At 43.1% G+C, this 18,911-nt stretch overlaps 1 pseudogene; it reads right to left on the reverse strand.

Moving 5' to 3' along the window:
* Positions 1-12,244: 12,244 nt before the first annotated feature.
* LOC134952814 (5S ribosomal RNA) lies at positions 12,245-12,363 on the reverse strand (annotated as a pseudogene).
* Positions 12,364-18,911: the final 6,548 nt, after the last annotated feature.

Consider the following 18,911-nt stretch of genomic DNA (forward strand, 5'->3'; position numbering starts at 1 on the left):
GGGGCCACAGTACCGTATCGAAGGCCTTAGTAGTGTCTAGGCTGAGGAGTATATTCCTGGAATGGGGCGAATGAGCAGAGGCTATGACTGCAGCAACAGCAGCCCGAATTCCTTTTACCGAGTGTGTATTACGAACAAAACCAAGTTGATGAGTAGTTAGAGCGTGGGGGAGAATCGTTTGTAGTCGATCCGCCAAAATCTTGGTGAATAATTTTATGTCGGTATTTAACAACGTAATGGGCCTGTATGAAGTCACCAATTGAGGGTCCTGAGCAGGCTTGGGGATCATAATGGTATGGGCTGTTGTGAAATGATGAAAAGGGGCACGGTGATGCAGCAGGCCATTAAACAGTTCTAGCAGAGTCGGAATTATATGAGGTTGAAGGATTTTATAAAATTCATTAGAGAGGCCATCCGGGCCCGGGGATTTGTGCAGGTGGAGTTTGGACATAGCCTAGACAAGCTCCTCCTCAGTAATTGCACTCACCAGAAAGTCCGACTGCGTACTCGTTATAGGAGGCAAAGCTGAATCAGGTAAAAGTGCGTCATGAGCACATTCATTAAAAGGGAGATCCGAATATAAGTCGGCAAAATAAGATTCAAAATGCTTCACTATAGCAGGGGAAGAGGTAAGGAGATGCCCCGTATCCCGATGTTTAACAGCCGTTATGAATTTTCGAGCAGTTTTCTTCCTAGCCATATTAGCCAAAAGTCGAGCAGACTTGTTATCCCACTGGTAATACTTGTGAGAGGAAAATACCACGTCCCGCTTTGCTTGCGCCAGCAAGTGGTCATTCAGTAGTTGTTTTGCCTGCAAATAGAGCCGCAAAGATTCCTCAGTTTGTAGGGCATGATGAGTCTGCAGCGCAGCATCTAACTCTGAATGTAGTGCAGTATAAGTCGCCAGATTTTTCTTTTTCAATCTATGGACATTGTCAATAATTTGACCTCGAAGAACAGCCTTCGCTGCACCCCAGAGAGTATTCGGGCGATCCCAGTACTCAAGGTTATCCTAGTGGTCGGTGTGGTACGGGATTCATGGTCTCCTAGTTGTTAAAGATAAGCCCACCCAAGGCAGTAAACATATTGTGGAGTAATAACTAATACTTATGTTACGGATTCTCAGGAGTCAACATACTTGTGACATGGGATTTGGCAGTAACAGGATCCGCAAATAGTAGCGTGTGGCCATTGTCATGTATCCTCAATTTAGCTGGATACATCAACGCAAATTTGGTATTACTCTCATGAAGCATCCTGCAAACATCAGAAAACTCTCTCCTCTTTTGCGCAACAGAGGCAGAGAAGTCCTGAAAGAGTAAAATACGTTTACCATTTACTAGCAATTGCGGGATTTTCTGGTAAGAGCGCAAAACATGTTCCTTCATGCGGAAATCCAGAAATCTTGCAATGACAGGCCGTGGTCTCACATCAACATCAGGGCGAGTGGGACCAATTCTATGTGCTCATTCAATATGCAGTAGAAATGGGGGTCTGAGATATCTAGAGCTGAGAACAGGTCATGCAGTATAAAATCAGCCAATTGCCCGTCCCTGATTGATTCGGGGATGCCCACGAAGCGCAAATTCGATCTCCTATCTCTGTTCTCAAGATCATCAATCTTTGCCTGCAGAGCAGCAATAGATGAATCTTGGGTGGCAGTGGATCGTTGTAGTGTATGCATCTGATCCTCCCCGTCACTAACCCTTTGCTCTAAGGAGTTTATCCGTGAGGTGTTCTGATCAATCTTTGTAAGTGTGGAATCTAGAAGTGTTTGTATCTATTCCAATCTTTTATCAATCAACTGTATATTTTCAAGTTTCTTGTCAATTTGAGGCATGAGGAGTCGCGAGATCTCCTGTGCCATATGTAGTAAAGAGGGCTGGTCAGGCAGAGCCTCTGTTTCTTGAGGCCGAGCCTGAGGATTGCCCCCACCCAGAGGAGAGGGGGGGTTAAGCTTCCCCGCAGTGTTTTTGTTTTTACTCATTCTGGTATTCACTGAGGACTGAGAAGGTCTAACCGCTGGAGTTTTATGGACGAATTTGTCCATCACCCGGTCGTCAGACCGCTAAACAGAAAGGGTAGTAGGCCCTGATGTGAACACACGGTGGTATATGATAATAAAACACCTCACGTAAGAGCTCAAGTTGTAAGATATGTCAGAGCTACTCAGCGAAAATAAAAAAATAAAAACATCAAGTTACATACTAAGCATAATAAGGCACGCCATAATCATGACGTCGCGGATCCATCTGATGGAAATTAAACTCAAAGCAGTACCATAGCTAGCTGGATATAAATAATCCTGTGAGAGTAATTAGAGATAGTACAGCACAGCAGAAACCTAGAATATGCTAAAGTAATAACGACTTTCAGGCCTAAGCGGTAAATCAATAGAACAATTAGAAGCAACAATGACTATGTTAGCAATAACAGATATTACTCAGAATAAGGAACCCTGCAGCATGCATTCAACAGCAGAGAAACCGTGCCAGTAAAGTTATATTGCACAACTGCAAGCAGGCACCAGGTGGCAGCGGAGGCTAGGATATACCTCAACTCAAAAATGGTTCCAAGTGCAATCCACACAAGTGTGTTGGCAGTCCTCATGGGGCAAATCAAGCAGCAATAATAATGAGGGTGTAAATGTGGCCCCAGCAGCAGAGTCTCGCAACTAGTGACACAGTCAAAGTCACTGTTAGTAGGTCTTTAAGCCGCCAATCAGGTTTAGCTGCAGCGAGAGGTACAGAGATGCAGGCCCTCCTTGCAATGCTCCTCAAATCCAGATACATACTCAGACCCCTGCAACAGGCTCCCCTGCGCCCTCCGATCCCCGCAGGACGACTGAGGACAGCAAGGGTAGCAGTGGGGTTACGGGATGCAGAGTCACAGGGCTTGGGAGCAAGGGCAGGGGGTAAAAGGCAGTGGACAAGCAGCAAAGGACACTCCCCCGGGATCTCGGGCACGAATGCCGCTCACCTCCTCACGCGGTCGGGCATCTCCCGGTAGTCGTCCTCCGTTATCAGGTGCAGTCGGCATTTACCGTGTAGCAGCCAGCAGGTGTCTCTCCGAAATCTCCGCCGCCGCACTCCCACCACCAATCGCGGAAGCTGTTCTCCTCTCCGCCGCCTCAGAGCCGAACCCGGGTCTGTCAGCACCCGGGGAACAAGGGCCAAAGAGGCTGGGGTGGGTCCAGGGGTCGCTCAGCCACAGGTCATCTCCATCCGGGTTTCTCGTCGCGAGCAGCCGCGGGAACTCCACACGTCACCGGCCGGGCAGGCAGGCGGTCTCCAGGCAGCAGGAGACTCCGGACCGCCACTGCTATTCGCCGGGTCCACTCGGCCACCGCCCGCAGCCGCTCACACCAAGAAGCGGCAGGCACGTAACAGCTTCAGGGGCCGTGCTGAGGGTCGGGACAGCCAGACACGGAGCAGCACTTTTCGCGCCAGACAGCGTACTGGCGGTCATACAGGCCGTCTCCACGAGGGCCGGACTCCAGGGGCACACAACCCACTCGACCCGGGTAGATATGGGTTCCCCACAGGACAGGGAAAAGTTATATACGCTTTCCCGGAGAGTGGGGGATATAATGCGGGAGGATGGCTAGCGATTCTTAGCCTTCAAGCCAGAGCCCATGTTAAAAGCAGCCATGCTGGATGGCCCGCCCACCAGAAGTCCGAGTAGATGGTTTTCTAAAAGCCATTTTTTTCCCCCTGTCTGGGGCAATCATTAGACCAGCCATGGCCTCAGCCTGGATGGCTAAAGCAGTGGCTGCCTGGGCGGATGCATTGGAAGGGGAAATTTCAATGACATCTAGAGAGGAAAATTCCCATGTGGCACATATCAAACAGGCAGCCTTAGATATGGGTACTATTGTCTCTCAAGCATCAGCTTCAACAGTAGCCGCTCGCCGAGCAGTTTGGCTATGCACCTGGCAGCCTTAAGCTTTCTTATTTTATTTTTATAGTCTTACTATGTTTTTGAGCGATCTTTCTTAACAGCATCTTATACGCATATTGGAAATAGTCGCTCCAACAACTCTCCGCCGGGTCGGAACAACGCTTACCCATGTGTACAGTTCTGTCTCGACGGGCGTCTGTGTCTGATATATTAGCAGGTCCAGCAGACGTTACCAGGCTGTGGCCGGAGTACGGGGAGAAGGTAAGGCATCGGTTAAACGTAGTCGGGGAATACAGACACAGCCGCAATGTATTGGGAGGAGACTACCAAACAGTAGCTGGCGCGCCGCCACCACGGGTGCTCCAGCGCTAGGCCTTAGGGCTCATAGGGCACCAGGATTAGTATGAGGCTGCGATCCCTAGGGTTGATGTCAGCGGTGGAGAGTTAGATGTTCTCCTGGTCACCCCTCCGCCCAGTTCATGACCAGTTTCCGTGAGTCTCCCGCATGAACTGTTGCCTCATTTCCATCTCAGATGCTACCACGAGGGGTCTCAGTCGCAGCATAGGCTACTGCGTCTGTGTTCACTAAACGCTACCGCGAGGAGACCCGGTCGCAGTACAGGCATCTGTATGACCGATGCATCTGTATGCACAGGGCGTCTGTGCCCACTTAGAGTTCCCGGAGCGGCAGTGTACACTAGTAGCGTCTGGATCCACTCAGCGTTCGCTAACGTATTGATCGATCTTGGAAGTGAGGTGAATCTCCCTGTATCCCACTCTACTAAGTACGGGTTATACAGCACTAAATTTCTATCTACTTTGTCAGTATGAATAGTTATGTTTAAGTGCCGATTGCATATGAGTCTGTGTACATTACTGTGGTTTTCTTCACATTGCGTCTGAATACTTTAAGATCTGTATAAAACAGAATTCAGTAATATGTACTCCTACATACTTTCAAATGTGTTTGTATTTGATTATATGCTCATATGACTAATATATAACATGTGACTGACTGCTAGTGTGATTGCTGACTTTAATATATGTTTGTCAGCTGTTTCTTCTGGTCCTCAATGCTGATGCATGGGTAGGGTCAGATTGATATCACTTTAGAAGGTTAAAGTGATTACAGTCACAACTTGTGTAGTACACTGTGAAAGTGCTGATTATTTATCATGTCTAAGAGCGGCAAAGGTGACAAGGGTACACTCACAGCAACACCAACACTCATATCATGTTCGTCTTGCAAAACTGTATTATCCTCTCAGGATCTGGTACAGGATGGTTTATGTGCAAATTGTTTTGCGTTTCAGCAGATTACAAGGCAGATCCCTGTTCAACGTCAGGTACAGATAGATCCACCTTGGGCGATGTTTGCACAGACCTTGTCCAGTATAGCTGAAAGGGTAATTCCTACAGCTTCACTACCAGGAATGGGGTATACTAATAGCCCATGCATGCAGCTCCCTACTTACAGTATATTTTCCCTCACCAGCTTCTCCAAAGAGACAAGCTGATAAAACTAGTGTAAGTAAACCGTCAACTTCACAGGCTACATAGGATGATACATCGGACGATGAAAGCTCTATATACTCTACTTCGGCATACGAGGAACAAGTAGAAGGTCTCAGCTCAGTGGATATAGCTGAGCTAATTAGAGAAATAAAGGCCATTCTATCCTTAGAGGATTCAGCAGAGCCTGTGTTAAAAACCAAGGCACCTGTATTTAAACGGCCCAAAGTAGGTAAGACTGAGTTTCCAGAGTCAGACCAGCTTAAGGAAATCATGGAAGAGGCTTGAGCTACACCCAGTAAAAAATATAGAATTCCCCAAAAAATTGGATTCCAATTATACTTTTCCAGCTCTGGACTGTTTTAAATGGAAAATGGCTCCCAAAGTAGATACGCATGTCATTCGATTAGTGCGAAAATTTATATTGCCTTTGCCATCAACGTCATTGGATGATGTCACGGATAGGAGAGTGGATGGTTTTCTGAAAACCATATTTTCTCTGTCGGGGGCAGTCATAAGGCCAGCCATGGCTTCAGCTTGGATGGCAAAAGCAGTTGCTGCCTGGATAGACGTACTGGAAGACGGTCTTCCAGCACCTTCAAGGGAGCAAGAATCCTATATAGCTCAAATAAAACAGGCTGCAATATTCTTAGAAGAAGCAGCATTAGATATGGGCACTATCGCCTCCAGGGCATCAGCTTCAACAATAGCTGCTCGCAGAGCACTTTGGTTACGTACATGGAAAGCTGATTCAGAATCTAAGAAGGTTCTGGAATCTTTGCTTTTTACTGGAAGCATTCTGTTTGGTAAAGAATTGACAGATATTCTGGAGTCAGAAGCAGACTCCAAAAAGGTAAAATTTCCTTCCACATATAACCCCAAATGTAGGGGTCCCGCTTTTCGGCCCTTTGGGTCACAAGGAAAAGCAAAAGGAAAAAGTGATCGTAAGCAGCCCCAATATAATAAATTTGGTAAGGTGAAAAAGCAATGGGCTACAAGAACGCCAGCCTCAAAACCAGAGAATAAGCCATCAGTTTGATGGTGCGGGCCTCCTCCTGGGGGACCCCATGGTAGGGGCCCGACTTCTTCAGTTTGCACAGATATGGCAGCAGTCTACAACAGATGCCTGGGTGCAAGAAATGGTATCTCTGGGTTATGTTTTTCCCTTCAAGAAGCATCCTCCTCGAAGGTTCTTCTGCACCAGCCCATCGCGGGTAGAGACGAAGGCCAGGGCTTTGCAAGAAGCAGTTCAGAACTTGCTTCAGTCAGGAGTAATCATTCCAGTACCCCCTGCACAATGGGGACAGGGGTTTTACTCCAACCTGTTTTTGGTTCAGAAGCCAAATGGGTCATTCTGGCCAATTCTCAATCTCAAAATGCTGAACAAACACATTTGGGTACCTCTGTTTCACATGGAGACATAGTTTTGGCCATGGAACCAGGGGATTATATGGTATCCCTGGATATCCAAGATGCTTACCTACATGTTCCTATAGCACTGTCCCATCAGTGCTATCTCAGGTTCGCTATCCTCCAGCAGCATTTTCAGTTCCAGGCATTACCTTTTGGGTTAGCCACGGCACCCAGAGTGTTTGCCAAGATCATGGTGGTTATGGCAGCTTATCTTTGCAAGCAGGGGATAAGAATTTTCTCATACCTCGACGACCTGTTAATTCTAGCACAATCACAAGAATTGCTCTTGGACCATCTCCAACAGACAACAACATGTCTGCAGAGGCACGAATGGCTCATAAATTGGGCACAATCGTCTCTAGTTCCGTCACAACGGATGACTCACTTGGGGGCTGTACTGGATTCAAGTCTGCAGAAAATATTTTTACCTCGGGACAAGATAGCTAAGGTACAGTCAAGGACTAAGGAGTTGCTACACAGTCAAACAAAATCAATCCACGCAGTGATGCGACTGATGGGTTTGATGGTGTCAACATTCGACATGGTGGAGTATGCACAATTCCACTCAAGACATCTGCAGCGTGTGATTCTGGCCAGATGGAATGGAATACATCAGACAATAAAGAAACAGACTATGGTACTTTCACACAAAGTAAGAAAGTCATTAGCCTGTTGTCTACAAACATCCCATCTAAACAAAGGGAGACTGTTTTGGATATCAGATTGGGAGATCCTGACAACAGATGCCAGTCTTCAGGGCTGGGGAGCAGTGTCCGGAAGATTATGGTTCCAGGGACAATGGACCACAGAAGAAAGTTGCCTGCCAATAAATTTGTTAGAACTTCGGGCCATATACATGGCACTGATTCAGGCAAAAGGCACTCTTCAAGGAAGACCAGTCAGATCCGCTCGGACAATGTAACGGCGGTAGCGTACCTCAACCATCAGGAAGGAACGTGCAGTCAAACAGCAATGAAGGCGGTAAGTCACATACTAAAATGGGCAGAACTCCACCTTCCAGTATTGTCCGCAGTATTCGCTCCGGGAGTCCTAAACTGGGAAGCGGACTTTCTCAGTCGACATGCCATTCAAGCAAGCGAACGGGCTCTACATCCGGAAGTCTTTCAGGCTCTAGTAGACAAGTGAGGTTTGCCAGAGATAGATCTCATGGCGTCCCGTCTGAACAACAAAGTGCCCGCATACGGGTCAAGAACAAAGGACGCCCTGTCAGTGAAATGGGATTTTCATCTGGCGTATCTGTTTCCTCCGATCATCCTGCTACCCAGGGTGGTGAGGAAGATAAAAGAAGCAAAGGGTGCCGTGATTCTAATAGCTCCGGCTTGGCCCAGAAGGCATTGGTACACAGATCTGCAGAGAATGTCTAAATATAGGTTGTGTGAGGGACTGCGCCACTGGCTGTGTGTAGCTACTGCAAGTTGGTTGCTGCTATTGAACAATTGAGGGGCGCACTATAACCACCCACTAGTATGGTATGAACAGAAGTATGGGTTATGTTCAGTGCTTATCCAACCTACAGTAAATATAATGTCACTGATGCCAAAATCTAGTTGCTCCAAATAAATTCACATAAAGATAATTTCTTGAAATTCAAAAGAACGTTTTATTTCACAATATATGTGTATAGAATTATATAAATAGCAATTAAAAATCTATATATGTATACGTATACCAAATAAATATTTATGTTAAATTCATGGGAATAACTAATACCGGTATACACAGACAAACATAGAGGACAAACAACATTCAAGAAAACCTTAGGGTACGCTGCTGCGTTTTATCCCACTAGGTGTGTATAAACGTCCGTATTCATCTGTATAGAGTAAGTCCTTTTAACGCACAGATGTTGTAAACCTAATACCAGGCAAGTCTCTTGTTATAGCTTTAGACACAATTAATTGGTAGCTGAGTACGGGCTGTGTCACACTTAGTGTGAAAAGTTGAAACACCTTCTCCGCATAGAGAAACAACAGTCACTGCAAGGCATCACTTATAATGGTTAATTCAAAGTGAAAGAGGTACCTGGTTGTTTAACCTTCTACCTTGTTGTCCATCTGGATGGTAGTACTGCACATTTGTGGTGTTACCTTCTCTTCACCGCTGTTCGTTGGTGGTATAGCGGTTAGCGCTGTGGTCTGCCGGCAGACAACCCTGGGCTCCGGAGTCCTTCGTTTCCTGAACTCCGGGTGAGGATCGATGTATCCACGATCGACGCGTTTCACCTGATGACAGGCTTCGTCAGGATAGCAGAATAATCGATTCACAGCGTTCCATGCTATTTATGCTCGGCGGTCTCGCCTCCACTTCTGCCCTTTTCCAAAATGGCTCCAGGCCATAGTATTGCAATGATTCAGAACGTAATATTGCCCACACTTGTGTTTCAACATAAAAAGGACAAACACAATAGACAAACATATAACAAGTCCTAAAATGTCTATACAATTTTTAAGGGTAGCGTGATTTATTATTTTCAAGGAAAAAATTGATATTTTTCCATAGGTTTTTTTTATTATTTACATGCTGCTAGTAATAATAAGGAGCCGGTATATTGGCATTTTGACCTATTACTTGGTAACATATATATCCTCTAAAAAGGTCTTTGTCATAACTGACCATAAGCAAGGTATATGGACAGTCTATAGTTAACCTCAGTATTATAGAAGTAAGATAAAGTTAAAAGTATGATAATGGAATAGAGCGTTCACCAGGAAATATTGCAATACTATAGCCTGCAGCCATTTTGGAAAAGGGCAGAAGTGGAGGCGAGACCGCCGAGCATAAATAGCATGGAACGCTGTGAATCGATTATTCTGCTATCCTGACGAAGCCTGTCATCAGGTGAAACGCGTCGATCGCGGATACATCGATCCTCACCCGGAGTTCAGGAAATGAAGGACTCCAGAGCCCAAGGTTGTCTACCGGCAGACAACAGCAGGAACCGCTATACCACCAACGAACAGCGGTGAAGAGAAGGTGTTTCAACTTTTCACACTAAGTGTGACACAGCCCGTACTCAGCTACCAATTAATTGTGTCTAAAGCTATAACAAGAGACTTGCCTGGTATTAGGTTTACAACATCTGTGCCGTTAAAAGGACTTACTCCATACAGATGAATACGGACGTTTATACACACCTAGTGGGATAAAACGCAGCAGCGCACCCTTAGGTTTTCTTGAATGTTGTTTGTCCTCTATGTTTGTCTGTGTATACCGGTATTAGTTATTCCCATGAATTTAACATAAATATTTATTTGGTATACGTATACATATATAGATTTTTAATTGCTAATTATATAGTTCTATACACATATATTGTGAAATAAAACGTTCTTTTGAACTTTAAGAAATTATCTTTATGTGAATTTATTTGCAGCAACTAGATTTTGGCATTAGTGACATTATATTTAAGCGCTGAACATAACCCATACTTCTGCAGAGAATGTCGATGGATGCCCCACTTCTGCTCCCTCAACGTCCAGATCTACTAATGTAGGGTCCTTGTTACCACAGGTATCTGGATCGACTATCGTTGACGGCGTGGCTCTTGAAACCTCTATCCTGAAGTCAAGAGGATTCTCACAACAGGTAATTCAAACAATGCTCAGAGCGAGGAAACCCTCCTCAGCTCACATTTATCACCGAATATGACACGCCTATGTTCATTGGTGCAGTGAAAGAAATATGGACCCGAAATCTTTCCAAATTTCTAGGGTCTTAGATTTCCTTCAGGCGGGAATGGATAAAGGTTTGAAGGTGGCTTCTTTGAGAGTACAAGTATCCGCATTGACTGTATGTTTCCAAAAGAAAATTGCCAATTTACAGGATCTGCGTACTTTCTTCCAGAGAATGCTGCGCATTCAACCTCCCTTTGTTCCTCCTACAGTGCCTTGGGATTTAAATTTAGTCCCGAAAGCCCTTCAAGTTGCTCCATTTGAACCACTTAATAAAGTGGATCTTAAATGGTTGACAGCTAAAGTACTCTTTCTACTGACTATGGAATCAGCTAGAAAAGTATCAGATTTAGGAGCGCTGTCATGTTGTTCTCCTTTTCTGCTTTTTTATCCAGATAAAGCAGTTCTCAGAACTAGGTCTGGGTATCTTCCTAAGGTGGTGTCTAAATTCCACCTTAATGTAGAAATTGTAGTCACGGCTTTTCAGGTATCGGGACTTTCTGCGGGAGATGCGTCGCTGGACATAGTCCGGCCATTAAGGATCTATGTGGATCGTACCAGTGCCATCAGAAAGACAGATTCTCTCTTCATTCTCTACGGATTTCACAAGAGAGGATGGCCTGCTACTAAACAGACGCTGGCAAGATGGCTTCGAATGACGATTTCAGAAGCATATTCTTGAGCTGATCTCCCTGTTCCGGATAATGTCTCTGCTCACTCTACTCGTAAGGTAGGTCCTTCATGGGCAGCACAAAATGGTGCTTCAGCAGAACAGATATGTAAGGCAGCCACATGGTCTTCCATTAACACATTCATTAGACATTATGCCTTGGATACGTTTGCCTCTCATGACGCTGAATTCGGGCGAAAGGTTCTCCTGTCTAATCAGGAGCGTCCCCACCACTAAATTGCTTTGGGAAATCCTATTGTTATCCTGTGGATAACCTGTGGACCCTGCCAGATAAATATACGTTATGGAGCAAAAAGGAAGAGAAAAAGAAAGACACTGTGTTGGGGCACACTTAGAAAATTGTAATAAATTTATTAAAACTTAACTTTTAATTAAGTAACACATAAAAAAATGGAAAACTTGATACAGGAGAATGTTCAAATGCACAGAATATACATATAATGTTAACAAAAATATACAACAAGAGATTATGGTGTAAGTGATATGCAGATAAATTCAAACAATCCACATGGGGAAAGAGTGGATAAAGTGCTATTAAAGGTCAAACTTAATTGACGCACTCACTAAATTGGAATCAGGATAAACCTGATACGAGATTAGGAGCACCTGTTGTGAAAAATATATATAAGAAAACAACAGATTTGTGCCTAAGTTGATCAAAAGTTAATAATATTAAAGGTACAGGTAAGAGACATATAAGTATAATCACAATGATAATAATGGTGGGTAAATACCAGTCTAAATGTCTCATAAACATAGATAAATGGCACAAAATTATAATTCATAATTGAAATGTCAAATGACTATTGGTAATCTCCTGGTGGGGTCTTTGTTTGCTAAAAAAAAGTGGATCCTAATAGGAGGGGAGCATTTAAGAAGAAAAAAATTTTGAAGCCAAAAGGGCATTAATCGATAAACAAAAATGCAATAACAAATATTTAGGAATTGAGGGTTTTGCAGAGAATTAAACAGGATATGGAATTGGAAAATTCAGAAGTTGCTCTAACACTTCTGCTGTTTGTGGTCAAAGGTCACATCATTACTGCACCTGATATTCCCAAGAGGTCACCCTGCTAGGTACTAAACAGGCTTGTCAACGCTTAGCTTCCAAGATCGGATGAGATTGGGCGTTGCCGCTGAAATATGGCAGTAAAAGAAACACTAGGACCCAAATGAGAGAGTGTCACAAATGGTGAGCAACATGGGGTACTTCTGCTGTCCAGTTTCTAGCGCAGATTCTCTTTTACTGTGAGCATTGCAGAGAGTGGTCTCGCATCTGGATGAGAGGGTACTGAAATATGAGTAAGATAAGTAAAGAATAGAAAGGGTACCCCGCCTTCTGCTGTCCACTGTCTTATAAATTTATAGCGGACAGTGGATGAGAGAGGTAGGTTAGGCTCACCTATTGAAAAGAAAGAAAGGTTTAGTGGTGATATAATATGATCACAAAAGGTCAAAAGCTGATAGGCTGTTGTGCTAAGTCAGAAGACCATGAAGTTAATGATTACATAAGAAAGAGGAAAATCAACTCAGGCTGTATAATGATAGCTATGAGTTCCCAAGTGTGCGCAGAGTCCTGTTCTGCAGAAAAAATGGTAAAAAGAGCATATGCATTTTAGGAGAAAAAAACAAAACAAAACCACAACAAAAGGTAGTTTTGGAGCAAATTTACAATTAGGAATCAAGTTTGCAAACAAAGAAAAAGTAGGTTATATATCAGTATTAAATATCATGATAATAGAAGTCCCTGTGGGCACATACAATACCAGGGGATACCAATGAAGTGATCTGAACTAGGAAAAGTTCAGCATCACTGAGCACAGACGGACCGTTTCACCAGGGTGGCTTGTTCACTGTGCCAGGGCATTGGGGAAAGCTGCCGTATTTAAGATAAAAAGGGGAGGAGACAGAGGAGGCTTGACGTAATTCTGGTTATAGATTGGTTGGAGACCGGAAGTCCATAATGACATCATCTCCGTTTTGAAAGGATTGTACTGATACGTAAATAAATCTCATCATTAACATCTATTCTATCAAATAGAATGTGGAGTCATATGGAAGTAATTGCCATAGGATTGTTCAGAAAGATGTGTGTAGGATAATCCCGCAATCGCGTCTGACCGGAAGTGTCGTCTTAGGCCGGAAGTCACGTGGTCGCGTGTGTTCTGGAATTCGCGTCTATCCCGGAGTGACGTCAGTCCGGAAGTCGTGTCATTCGATTACACTGTGTATCCTAGGTTGCTAGGTGACTGTTGTTAGGCGACCAAGTATGCGGAAGAGTTCCTATCAAGGCTGATACCGATGCGATGCGTTCGTGCAGATTAATAAATTAACTGATTGCCGTAGCATATGTTAAATGAAGCGGATCCCCAGGGCTTTGATCAAATAAGAATCACTGAAAAAGTGAACAAAATTATTAGAACTCCAGGAAGCAGAATATAAACAAGGGGAAATGGGAAAAAACACCAAATTAATTAAGGTTAATGTGACTGAAGTTAAACAATAACAACAGATAAGTCTGAGAAAATGATCTAAGAGAAGGGGGACAAAAGTATGGTTACCGTAATAATAATAAGTAAATATAAATATAACAAAGGGCTGCAGCAAAAACGGTTTTAAGGTGGGGAATCGGCTAATATTGTTATGATAAGATAAAATAAACTAAAATAAACAGCCTGCCAAGATTGGGCTGTGGAGTTAGTGTATAGATTCCCCAGACATGAATGTAGAATTAATAGAGGGGGGATTTCAGGACCTAATGAAAATTGATTTAGGAAGGTGGGAGATAATAGTGACATGTTGAAATTGCAGAATTTTTTTTATATAAAATAAAGTGTGAAAGTGATAAGGATAGGTGGGGTCCTAGGGGGTTATGTGAAAAAAGGGAAAGAAGAATTGATGAGTAAGTGTATGTGGTAACAGAGAGTGTTAAGAAGGATATTAGTGATGATGGCTGGGTGTGAGAAACAGGGGGAGGGGAAAAAAAAAAGGGGGATTTGGGGGAGGAAATTATTTCTAAAAAAAGGTTAAATGTTGTGGAAAGAATAAAATTATAAAAGGTTAAAAGGGATAAGTGATGTGTGTGTTGATAGGTGAATGTGTAGGAAATTTTTAAAGAAAAGCCGCATAGTTTATATATTCATTCATGCCTTTGGGTGCTAGGCAATCCAGTTTGAAAGTCCATTCAGATTCATGTCTCAGTAACTCTTTCATGAGGTCACCACCACGTATTCCCAAGCTGATTTTCTCTAGTCCGAAGGCTTTCAAATCATTCGGGTTACTCCCGTGGTGGTAGTGGAAGTGCCGTGCGACCGAGGTCAATTTTTTGTGTTTTGAAAGATCAATCGAGGCATTCCTCACAGATCCAACGTGTTCTAAGATGCGTTGTTTGAGGGCTCTTGTAGTAATGCCCACATATTTCATGTCGCAACTGCAATGAATGCAGTACACAACTCCAATAGCATTGCAGTTAATAAACTGTTCAATGGTGAGTAAGTTGTCATAATGGTCCCGTATGGTGGACATTTTGATCATATGTGAACATGCTTTACAATTTCCGCAAGGAAAAGAACCTTTAAGAGTAGTGTTTTTCTTTGGATTTTTTGTGAAGTGGCTACTAGTCAGTCTGTCCTTGAGATTTCTGGACCGTCTCCAGCTCATAGATGCCTTCTGTCCTATGGTCTTGGAAAGATCCTCATCCAAGTGTAGAATTGACCAATGTTTGTTAATGGATTCTTTAATCATCTTCCATTCCTTACAAAAGGTTCCCACAAATCTTAGGGTGTTATCTTGTTCAGATGGATTGACAATTTTCTTATTGGGGAAAATCAGGGTGTCCCTTGATATTTGATTAGTATGCCATCTCGCTCTTTTGATAGAGCGATGGCTGTAGCCTCGTTCTAGTAATCTGGAGGTGAGTTCGTTACTCTTCAGTCTGAAGGTATTGAGATCTGAGCAGTTCCTTTTAAGGCGCAGAAACTCCCCTTTGGGGATATTAGTGATGGTGGGTGGGAAATGTGAACTAGTTTGGGGAAGAAGACTGTTGGTGGCTGTGGTTTTACGGTACAGTTCAGTTTGTATGAGACCATCCGAGGCTTTGTATATATTGAGATCCAAAAAAGATACTTGATTGGTGCTGATATGATGTGTGAGCTTGAGATTGATGTTGTTACAGTTTAATGCTTCAATGAAAGATAGTAGTAGTTTCTCATCGCCTTCCCAAATCAGGATGATATCATCGATGTAGCGCCACCAAGCTACAATGTGTCGAGTAAATTTGTCATTGTCAGGATGCATGACAATTTCTCTTTCCCACCAACCTAAATAAAAGTTGGCGTAAGTGGGGGCACAGGCGGCGCCCATCACAGTGCCCCGGGTCTGAAGGAAAAAATGGTCGTTGAAGGTAAAATAATTGCGAGTTAGTACGAATTCCAGAAGTTCAATTAGAAATTTGTGAAATTCGCTGTCATCGGCCATGTTAAGGAAGTACTGCACTGCTCGTATGCCCACCTGATGATTAATGCTGGTGTATAAGGATTCAACATCGAGGGTAACCAAGAAGTGGTTAGCATCCAGCTTGATGTCATGTAATTTTTGAAGTACATCAGTGGTGTCCCTCAAATATGAGGGAAGGTTGAGTACATGTTGCCGCAGGTGTACATCCAGAAAAATACTAGGTTTTTCAAGTAGACCCCCTTGCCCAGATACGATGGGGCGCCCAGGTGGGACATTGATATTTTTATGTATTTTGGGCAGTAGATAAAGGGTGGGAGTTTTAGGTTTGTCAGTCGTAAGATAAATCTTTTCTTCTTTGGTGAGAGTGCCCATGGAGTGAGCGCGATCCAAAATCCTAATTAGGGCAATCCTAAAATTATCTGTGGGGTCAAAAAGTATGCGTTTGTAGCATTGTGTGTCTCCTAGTTGTCTCATGGCCTCAGTGATATACATTATTTTCGGCCATAATACCACATTGCCCCCTTTATCGGAAGGTTTGATTACTATGTCCGTCCAGGATTGTATCTCCCGTAGGGTTTTGCGTTCTGTGGTATTGAGGTTGTCTGCATAGTTAGGGTGCTTCCTTGATTGTAAGTATATTTTGTCTAGATCTCTGGAGACAAGTTCTTGAAAAATCTTTATTTCGGCTGAGAGGTGTTCGGGAGGAAAAAAGGCCGACTTATTCTTACATAGTGGTCTGGACTGCTTGGCTGTAGGATCTTGGTTAGAATCTTGTAGTTCTTCCAGAGTGTTGATGGCTTCTAACTCTTCGGCAGTCAGAGATTGAGAGAGAGGGGTTGTGTCTGGGTCCAAATTTGTTAGAGGCAATGACGGAGAGGCAAAAAAATTTTTAAAAAGTAGTTTACGTCCAAAGAGTTTTAGGTCTTTTTCCCATGCGAAACGATTTAAGTGTTGAGAAGGTGAAAAGGAGAGTCCCTTTGTGAATATCTTAATGTGATCGTCAGTCAAAATTCTATTGGATAAGTTGATCACTCTGAGGTGGTCAGTTATTTCCTCCGATTGTTCTGATGGGGTATCTCGGTGGTCCCGGTTGCTGCCATTCTGTTGGATCTCGCTGATTTTTTGTTCCCCCTCCTCGTCTTCCTCTTTGATGGAATTTTGGTCTTCCCCCACCTCTGCCAGCCCCTAAAAAATGGGCTGATGTATTGGAGCTGAGATCGTCTCGAAAGTTGTATAGATCAACCTCCCTATCACCCGAATCTGGGGGGTCTTCGCCTCCGGATGATTCTGCTTCTGATGAGGAGTACCTGTCCTGGAATTTGGAGTATTCCCTGCGTGTGTTGGTGTTCTTCCAGTGAAAGACGTTACCCGTCTTGAAGTCTTTTATATCCCGAATGAATTTGTGTTTTTTTCTATCAGTAATCCTTTGTTCATAAGGTTCTAGATCCTTTTTTATTTTTTCAAAAGTTTCTTGAAATTTGGCATTTTTCTCCCATTCCTCCAAATTTTTAGTGAGTTCTTCTATTTCTTTCTCACAATCATTAAGTACCAGATGGTTATGTTTAAGTAACACAGCCATAAGGTCTTGCGAACATTTCAGGAGTATTCCTTCCCATTCTGTAGTCAGACTTTCAGTGATTAATTGGAAAGTAGGGAATATTTTCGGTCTCAGACCCCGTGGAGTGATTTTATTTTTATTATAACTTTCCAAAGTTTTTATGTCCCAAGATGATCGTAGTCTTTTTTGTAGACAAGATCTCAGTTTGTGCAGATCAGATTCCCATCCTTTATTGCCGGATGATGTTTCTGAGATATTGGCAAATATATCATCAAGATTTTCTGGCATGGTATGCCTACTCGTCAGTTCATTTCTTAGGCTAAATGTTGCCATCTTAAGATATGCGTTGGCAGCTAATACCCAGTGTCCTGAATTATGAATTGCGTGTAAGATTATTGTATGTTGAATAACATGTGTACTTCATGAACATTCAAAAGTATCAAAAGAGATCACATAACGTATAGCGTTAGATATTAGAATATAGAATATATATAATATAATCCGTGCTGGAGCCTGAAACTGAAGATTTAATCAGCAAAAGTTACGGAATTAACAGGGAGATTTGGTATTTGTTCCGCACAGGAAAATGATCGTAATGAAGAACATAGGTTTATACAAAATTGTAGAAAACTGTTCAGAAATAACCAACAATACTGAGCTTAAAGATCCTTGAAGAAGGTATCTAACAATTATTTTAGGTTGGTGGTGCTCCCAGAGTCAGTAATAATAGAGCAAAAAGGAAGAGAAAAAGAAAGACTCTGTGTTGGGGCACACTTAGAAAATTGTAATAAATTTATTAAAACTTAACTTTTAATTAAGTAACACATAAAAAAAATGGAAAACTTGATACAGGAGAATGTTCAAATGCACAGAATATACATATAATGGCTCTCATTCCGAGTTGTTCGCTCGCAAGCTGCTTTTAGCAGCTTTACACACGCTAAGCCGCCGCCTACTGGGAGTGAATCTTAGCTTCTTAAAATTGCGAACGAAAGATTCGCAATATTGCGAAAAGACATCTCTGTGCAGTTTCTGAGTAGCTCGAGACTTACTCGGCATCTGCGATCAGTTCAGTGCTTGTCGTTCCTGGTTTGACGTCACAAACACACCCAGCGTTCGCCCAGACACTACCGCGTTTTTTCCAGAAACGGTAGCGTTTTTTCCCACACGCCCATAAAACGGCATGTTTCCGCCCAGAAACACCCACTTCCTGTCAATCACAGTACGATCGCCAGAACGAAGAAAAACCGTGAGTAAAATACCTAACTGCATAGCAAATTTACTTGGCGCAGTCGCACTGCGGACATTGCGCATGCGCACTAAGCGGAAAATCGCTGCGATGCAAAAAAATTTACAGAGCGAACAACTCGGAATGACCACCAATGTTAACAAAAATATACAACAAGAGATTATGGTGCAAGTGATATGCAGATAAATTCAAACAATCCACATGGGGAAAGAGTGGATAAAGTGCTATTAAAGGTCAAACTTAATTGACACACTCACTAAATTGGAATCAGGATAAACCTGATACGAGATTAGGAGCACCTGTGGTGAAAAATATATATAAGAAAACAACAGATTTGTGCCTAAGTTGATCAAAAGTTAATAATATTAAAGGTACCGGTAAGAGACATATAAGTATAATCACAATGATAATAATGGTGGGTAAATACCAGTCTAAATGTCT

Source organism: Pseudophryne corroboree, chromosome 1, assembly GCF_028390025.1.
Source record: "Pseudophryne corroboree isolate aPseCor3 chromosome 1, aPseCor3.hap2, whole genome shotgun sequence".
Lineage (NCBI taxonomy): Eukaryota > Metazoa > Chordata > Amphibia > Anura > Myobatrachidae > Pseudophryne > Pseudophryne corroboree.